The following is an 8,832-nucleotide window of genomic DNA, read 5'->3' as shown; positions in this document are numbered from 1 at the left end:
CATAAGAAACTGGAGTCCCCCTAAATATTTTAGTTAAAAAAGTTTAAAAGTAAAAATCATTTTTAAAGCTTCCATAGCTCTTAAATATAAACAACATACCAAAGAGGCATTTTCAGTATTTAAGCATAATTTAATATAGTATACTATAGCTATTATATACAGGCAATATTACAGATAAATGTAGAAAGAAAGTAAAACATTCCAAAGTTGAGAGAAAAATCCATTTCTATCACCAGCCACATGTATCAGGAGCTGCACTATTTCTAAATATACTTGTTTACCAGTATCTGCCAAACTAAAAGTAATATCCATGTACACTACCCCAGAAACCCTCACTAAAATAGGACAACCTGCCTCTGGTGCCACAATTCCCACTTCTTTAAAGATAATTATATTTTTAAAGCTTGCAAGGTAGCACAATGAGGAGCCAAAAAGCAATCCTTTCTCTGTAGTTCTTCATTGATTCGCATTTCTTAATCATTTGCACAGTAACTTAGCAGTACCTCTGCTGGCTGTTTTGGAAGTTTTCCCAGTGGCATTACATTTAATATTCTCCATTCACCACAATTTTCCTGTGCAGCATGAAACCACATCTCTTTCAACCACAATACATTCATTCCCCCACTTTCTTATTTATATTCTTCTTCTTCTTTTTTACAATGCACTCAAATTTCTTTCCAATGATATAGAGTTTCCTTCTGGTAAGTCTTAAATCTGTCTCCTCTGCCAACTGCCTGGCACAGTCAGTGTCTCTAAATTCTGTCATATCCCCCAGAATCTGTAGCTCTGCATTTTATATCTAACTATAAGGGACACCATATTCATTCACAGCACCTTTTCATGAGCTTAAATCACCCCATGCCTTCTGTGGAACAACAGAGAAATTCCATTTTAATCTACTGAAGAAGGATGTTCTTATCTTGGAATAGGGACCAGGGCATCTGAAACAATAGACAACAACTAAAGCTGTGTCTACATTCGATGTACAACATTAGAGGTTAATTATACAATGAAACATTCTGGTAAACCACTCCAGGCATCAGATGCACCAACTTGAAACCAAAAGCATCGCTCCTTAAAGTGGCTTAGTAACTTTACAATCCATGAGTTGAGAAAGGCACAAATTATCAAGCATACCTGTCCCCAGTATATTTTTTGTATAGAAATAGTCCATAAGCACAAAATCATTTTGGTCATAAAAAGATGAACAGTTAATAAAACAGAGGAATTATGTCACATTACTGATTCTACTTAGAACCAGGTCTGATGTCTACAAAGACAGGATATCCACCCGATTTGATGAGATTTGGAATATTAATTTTATACTCGGCAAAAAACACAGTCTACAATTTCAATAAGGAAGAACATACATATTCAAACTCCAGAGGAGTAAGTCACATAAACAGAAATTTCCTAATAGTAGTCATTGAGAGAAAAAAGAATTTCAATTTACATTTAAAAGGTATCACAACATTATCCTTCTCTGTCTCTAGAATAAAAAGAAGGAGTTCTGGTAGTGTAGTGGTTACCAGTTGGGCTGCTAACCTCAAGGTCAGCAGTTCAAAACTATCAGTGGTTCCACGGGGGAAAGGTGAAGCTTTCTGCTCCCGTAAAGATTTACAGCCTTGGAAACCCTGTACAGGGTCGCTGTGGGTCGGAACGGACTCCACGACATACTACCACCACCAAAATAAGAAAAACCCTGATTCAAGCTAATGCTGTAATCAAATGGGTACTTATCACCCATGTTAGCGTACACTCATCTTAGTTGTTATTAAAGACCCTCAACTCAAGTCAGGTATGACTCATAGCGACCCTATTGCTGGTATCCGAGAGCAACAGTAGGTTCGAACCACCAAACTTAGTGTTAGCAGTTCAGTGATTCTACCACAGTGCCATGCCAGGACTCCTAGCTGTAAATGAATACGTAAATTTTGTCAACATTTAGTTATTCATTTGTGCCTTTCCAGTTATCCAGCCAATGTATATTTTTATTTCATTTAACAGTGAAAAAAGCCAAAGTCATGCAACCCTTGTGATAGAAACATGAAATTTAAGATGAATTTGGCATCTTTTCTGAAGATCCTCCGCTAAGTTGATTCGCAGTTTGGTTTGACACATCAAGAGGCTCCAGACTCCCCAATCATGGGTTTAGTAACTTTATCACTTATTGTTTTCAATTAAGAAACGTCTCTAGCAATAAACAGCTCTGAGATCACCAGAAATAAATAGTAAATAAAGTTGTATAAGGAAAAAAAAAAAATCTCCATTGTCTTCTACAATGTTGCTTACTTGACTAGGTTATAAGGCATATATTGCTTAATTAAATCAGTTGTGATTAGTTTGCACACTGTTTAATAAGATAACCACTTATTTGCAAAATAATCAAATCAAACCTTTTGTTACACATATTTCTTTTTTATCACAAAGTGTTTCAAATTCTGCTATACTGAAACTGATTTGCATTTGTGAAATAGACTTATAAGATAAAACAAGTTATTATTTCTTTAAAAAAAAAAATAATGTGATGCTTGCAAATGATGGAGTTCAGTTAGTGAGTAGACTCACTTAGAGGCTCACATCCAGTAATCAAGGACACTCTGAGTACTCTGTGCACATATACACACACAGCTGTAACTTTTAGGATCCCTTCCACACACAAGAACCTTGAATTAAGTAAATGGAATACTCAAGTGAGCAATATAAAATTTGTACCTTAATGGATGCTCATACAAGAAGTTAGCACACTCACAAGTTACGCAATAGTGCAAAGCATCTCAACCACGTTTCTGTTGACTTTAGACTACACCCAGGGACACAAAAGGGGGAAAGAAGGGTAAGAGAAAAGTGAGAGAGTGTGAGGAAGAGACAGGGATACAAAGGAAGAAAAAGTGGGAAAAAGATGGGGCAGGGCAAGAGAGAAGGAATGAAGAAAGAAAAGGATTGAGGGAGAAGGGAAGAAAAAAGGAATTGAAGAAAGAAAGGAGAGACCAGGAAGAAGGGAGTAATGAAAAAAATAGGAATCAAGGAAATATAGTAAGAAAGTTGCATTTTGCTTAGGAGGAAAATTACTTCACAGTTCACACAATTCCTAAGCAATTTGAAAGGGACTTCAGGAATAAGACGGTAAAATGAGGTGTCATGAGACCACAGACCTTCTTACCCTAGAAAGGTCCTGGAAATCATACCTTATTTTACAGGGGGATGTTGAGGCACAGAGAGATGCGGTGGTTTGTTAAAGGTTGCACATCAACTTGAAGGCACTTGACTCAAGCTTCCACAATATTAGCAAGTATAGTGTGTACACTTCACCAGTGCACATTCAAGTCTATCCAGCATTTAAAATCACCCAAAATTACTAAGTTACTGAATTCATGCTTTAAATTCAACCACTGTGAACTTGCTGTGAAGACAGTTCGCAAAGCTTCATCTGTCATCTGGCATTTGCTATTGAGGAAGGCTGGGAGCAACTGGCTTGTAAAGAGAACCTGCTCACAACTGCCACTGAGGCTGTACTGACTTCTGTCCCCTTTGTGCTTAGTCCTGTAGCTCTAGGGACAGACCAAACGATATGCCACAGGCCAAAAGCGCAGAACACCAGGAGTTTTGCTATCTTCTGATGTGTCCATAGCCACAGGATGCTTTTCATTTTGCCCAACCCCAGCACTTTTTAGGAGCTGAGGGAATACTGTACCTGTCTAAAAGCCTGAAGGATGCAAACACACACAAACTATAAATAGAAAACGCTGAAGCTTTTCCTTATTCCTTTTATGCTGTTGGTATTAAGTGTCGTCTAGTAGGTTCCGACTCAGAGCTACTTTGTATAGTAGGGTTTCCAAGGAGCAGCTGGTGACATCTCCTACAGCAACCCACCAGAACTCCACTCCATTTATAGCACTTGGAATTCATTTTGAAGACCAATGAAATCACCCTGGCTTTAAATGCACATGTTACAAAGTATCTGTAACACCTCTGTCAAGAGAGCAGATACTAGTTTGACCCCTAGAGCCTCAGACCCCCGTTTTACACAGATTAAGCACAATGGGAGAGATGGTGTGTTCAGATTTTCAGAACTGGATCAAAATGTTTCTAAAGTCATAGGAGCTCACTGTAAATGTTAAAAGTATATCTTGGAGCTTTGCAGTGGTCAGATGCAAAAAAAAAAAAAAAAGCGAACAAAAAATGAAAATTGTTTAACATCATATGATACGAGTTGAAATTTATAATTATTTTGAGTAGAGATAAAAGTCAAATTAACTACTTAAGAAAAATATTGCACTACAGAAGGCAAAAGTTCATGCTCAATATAAAAAGGAAATCAGGAGTTGGACAAAATTAAAAAAAAATAAATAAATAGAATTCCAAATCATTTATTGACTTAGGTTAAATAACAAAAATTCTTAAATAAATGATTTGGGTTGGAATTTAGCTTCTATTTCTGTGATGTATTGTCCTATTAACCACATGTTATGTCAGATCCTATAGCTGTACTAATTATAAAAATAGCACAAATTATTTGAAAAGATACATAAATCTTCTCCAGCAGCCATTATTCATCAAAGTTAGTTTGTTTTGGAAGTAGGCATAAGGCTATTCTTTTCTTTCTTTCTTTATTAGGGTACTGGTTATTTGCAACATAATTGGATCAAAATCACTTGCCTTTATTTCAGATTTCAGTATTTCAGTCTCTTCAATAGACTTACATTTTTCCAGAGAAGCAGACTGTTCTGCAAGGAGAGCCTTGGGGCAGTTCACTACACGGACATACCACAGCCATTGTCCTCGCGCTTCATCTTGCCAGATGAGAAGTGTCTTTGTTGGCTTACTATCTTGTCCCTCCAAACCTCAAGCCATGAAAAGCTGGTGTTCATGCAGACAACCATCTATTTCAAGTTTCCTTTCACTTGCATCGTTCCCCTCAACCAAATCTAATGAGAACAAACTCTGTGCTCACCAGTGAGGCACTTTTGTTACTTCACAGCCTGTGGTTTTGCTCTGCTTTCAGACTGACTGCCTGCTCAGGAAAACTGTATTCGCACTCAGGAAATTACTGGACGCGCGCGGTTGGCTCCATAGTTTCAAACTCACTGTGGGCACTTCTATCCCTCTTTTCGGGTATGAATGATTGCAAGTTAACATTGGTCCACGTCAACTGTGGTCATTGGTGTAAGTAGTTCAAACATCTATTATTCAACTTCTGACAATACTTCAGTTGCTCTACTTGCAAACCAGGAAAATAACTGGGATTTATATTTAGACTGAGGAAATCCAAGCAAAAAAATTTACATCTCATATCGTTCTGCAGTGATAATGATCTTTAATTTCACGAGGGCAATGATGATTTGAAAGACACCTTTCAGATATTAACAATAATATATTCTAATAGTATTTTTATGATCAATTCATTTTGAGTGGATAATAAATATTAATTTGGTAGGTTACATGGAGTGAGCTATAAAAGAGAGATGAAGCTGGATCTATAATGATTTTTTCTTTTTAAATTCACTTTGCTTTTTATAAAAAATCCAATTCATTCAATAACAATAAATGGGCTAAACACAGATTCTGATTTCAAAATACAGCCCCTTAACATACAAAGGGAAATATGAAGTCTTTATTTGCCAATATTCCTAAATCACTCTCCCCAACAAAGTTTCTAAACAGCATGCAACTAAAAAACAAGAGAAACTTTCCCATTTCTGCATTTCTTAGTGGCAACAGAGAGCAGCAAAATGAACTATTTTAAATAAATCTTGAAAACACCGACACATACTTCTTTCATACATAAGTGTATATATAAAAGATGATTTTGTTTTGTTTTGTTTTGCACAGACATTACTTTTACTTACATTATTCCTGCCGTGTGCAGAGGTAAAGAAGATAACATATGCCCTCACCATCCTGAGCACCCTAGACAATGTACCCGTTCTCCCAAAATTAAAAAAGCAAAAGCAGTAATTTTTAACTTCAAGAAAAGCATTGCGAAAGGTCCCTCACTTCCTTGTATGAATCAATTATATAAAAGATCTGACAGAAACAGCAAGCTCTAAACAGATTATACTCTGTCTCACCAGTTTGATTCAACAAAGAGCAATGAAACAGAAAATCAAATGCAGCTTGCAAAGTCACATTCACATGGAGCTTTAGGGAGAAAAGGGGTAAGGGGGGGACCTGGTACTTACAGAACGGTAAAGTAAAATGTCCCAGTTTCGCTTTACGTGTTACAGCAAATCAAACAGAGATTTCAGCTCTCAGCAAGTCCCTGCTTCCTCTATACTGATCATCCAAGCAGAACAGGCCCTTATGGATTGCTTAGGCAGCTGGGAGATAATGGGACCATATTCTCAGCTGGGACTAGAGAATCTGAACTGCTCTCTGCTGCGTGCTGCACGGCTCTCCGCCAGCATTAATCAAGGAGGACCCAGCTTCGTGGCTGTATTCCCCAAAGGATCGACATAATTAGCGCATGAATCAAAGACGCACCCTGGAAACATCACACACATCTCTAACTGGCTCTCCACACATCGAACCTGATTAGGAGGAAATCAAGTTGGTTCCCCAATTCAATGTGTTAAACCGTCCCCAAATACACAGAGACCAACACAGATTTCAAGGCAGGGGTAGAGATGAATACTTTTCTTCCTACCAATGAGCAACGGATGCAATTCCTCAAGTACAGGATATAATTACAGTACATGTTTGGTACACAGGGTGGGATTGTCCTGTGATGTCTCAGCATCAGTTTATGACACCTTGGCTATTTTCAGGTTTAGTCACTGGGAAAATTGGATGGTCTCTATAGAGGAATTTTACATGCCCCCCAAATATGATTCTTCTTTCAGTACTAGAAGTCCAGGGCTTTCCAAACAGAGGGCTTGGCATGGTACTCTAAAATTCAGTATTTTAAAAAGCAGCCGGTGATTGTTCTTCAGCTTGCATAATTGAAAGAACCCCCTTCTTGACTCCTTCCGCCGGGTGATGCAGTCACAGGTTGCAAACGGGTCGTCTGTGGACATGCTCCATTTGGCAAGAGAAAGACTTGAATTGGAATGTGAACATTCTTAAACAGAACATGTGTTCTGCACTTTATCAAAGAAGCACCATCCACCTCTTCCCCAAATATGTTACCCGCTGGCCCCCAAAGGCATTTGTGGATATAAATTTGACCCTATGTAAGCACGTCTGGGTTAGCAATGTAAAAGTATTCTATTTCAGACAAAATGAGGCTCAATTTCCATGTCCCTCAGTGAAAGACTGTGATGAAGCTGTCTGTCTGATTATTTAAAGTTCCACTCTACACAGAGCAGCTAGTACTAAACAAAACCACATGACAAAAATGGAAGAGCCTGAGTTCGAATCCTTTTGTGCTAAGAAAACCAGGTGATCTAGAATAGGACACTTCACCTTTCTGAGCTCCAGTTGTTTCTTGTTTTGTTTTGTTTTGTTTTATTGCTACAATAAGGGCAATGGTCCATATCTCTGAAACCCCTCGCAGAGCTGACATTTTATTGAATTCAAGGAACTGGGAAGTGGTTCTCTATCAGAAGCATGCTTGCACCTAGGGATAGAAATCACAGTAATCATAAATATGTAAAGGCTTGCTTGTTGTATGTGCCATTGAGTCAGTTCCATTTCACAGCAATCCTACACACAGCAAAACAAAACACGGCCCAGTCTTGAGCCATCCTCACAATTGTCACCTTCGAGTCCCTACACACAGCAAAACAAAACACGGCCCAGTCTTGAGCCATCCTCACAATTGTCACCTTCGAGTCCATTACTGCCGCCATTGTGTCAGTCTATCTCATTGGAGGTATTTCTCTTTTCCTCCACTTTACCAAACATGATGTCCTTCTCCAGGGACTGGTCCCTCCTAATACCATTTACAAGTATGAGAGACAAAGTCTCTCCATCTTGGCTTCTAAGGACCATTCTAGCTGTACTTCCTCCAACACAGATTTGTTTGCTTTTCTGTCAGACCATGGTACATGTAATATTAACCACCAATACTGAAATGTAAGTGCATCAGTTCTTCTATGGAATTCCTTGTTCAGTGTTCAACTTTCACACACATAAGAATCTACCGAAAATACCACGTTTTGGGTCATGTGCACCTTAGTCTTCAAATTGATATCTTAGCTCTTGAACAGTTTAATGAGGTCTTGTGAGGCATATTTGCCTAATGCAATACGTCATTTGACTTCTTGACTGCTGCTTCCATAGTCGTTGATTGTAGATCCAAGGACAATGAAGTTCTTGATCATTTACATCTTCTCTTCAATTATCATGAAGTTATTTATTGGTTCAGTGAAGAGAATCTTTGCTTTCTTTACATTGAGGTGCAACCATACTGAAGGCTGTGGTCTTTGATTTTCATCAGTAAGTATTTTAAGTGTACTTCGCTTTCAGCAAGGAATGTTGTATCATCTGCATATCAGAAGTTACTAATGAGTACAGTCTCCAATCTTGATGCCAAGCTCTTCATGTAATCCAGCTTCTACAGAACACTAGATTTTATGAAACAGAGTTTGCTTGCTTATTACTTATGTATTTATTTTAACTAGCCCCAAATTAGAGATCTTGGTTGCTTTTTTTTCATGACCTTGGAGTTAACAGTGTGATGGTTAATCTGCTCTGGCACCAGGGTCCTATGTCTACCATCAGGGCGCTGAAATTTTGTGGGAAAAGAGACTTTTTACATTTAACATGGTTTGCTCTATCTAACTTTCTTATATTTTTTCTCTCCAAAGACACAGAAAGGTGGTATTTATCTTCACATGGTCAGTTATAAAGCCTCTTGTGGGAAAATATATATTATCAAGGTCAACACAA

General features: G+C 38.0%; 1 protein-coding gene across 1 annotated transcript in view; it reads right to left on the bottom strand.

Moving 5' to 3' along the window:
* Window positions 1-6,292, bottom strand: part of CNTN4 (contactin 4) — a 1,030,428-nt gene extending 1,024,136 nt beyond the window's left edge. The window contains exon 1 of the mRNA XM_006868663.1: window positions 6,183-6,292. The gene's annotated coding sequence lies outside the window, so the exon portion shown is untranslated. The remainder of the gene's footprint in view (window positions 1-6,182) is intronic.
* Window positions 6,293-8,832: the final 2,540 nt, after the last annotated feature.

The sequence above is a fragment of the Chrysochloris asiatica genome, unplaced genomic scaffold (genome assembly GCF_000296735.1).
Source record: "Chrysochloris asiatica unplaced genomic scaffold, ChrAsi1.0 scaffold00121, whole genome shotgun sequence".
In the NCBI taxonomy this organism is placed as follows: Eukaryota; Metazoa; Chordata; class Mammalia; order Afrosoricida; family Chrysochloridae; genus Chrysochloris; species Chrysochloris asiatica.
Note: the sequence above shows the minus strand (reverse complement) of the source record. Positions and strands in the feature narration are given on the sequence as shown.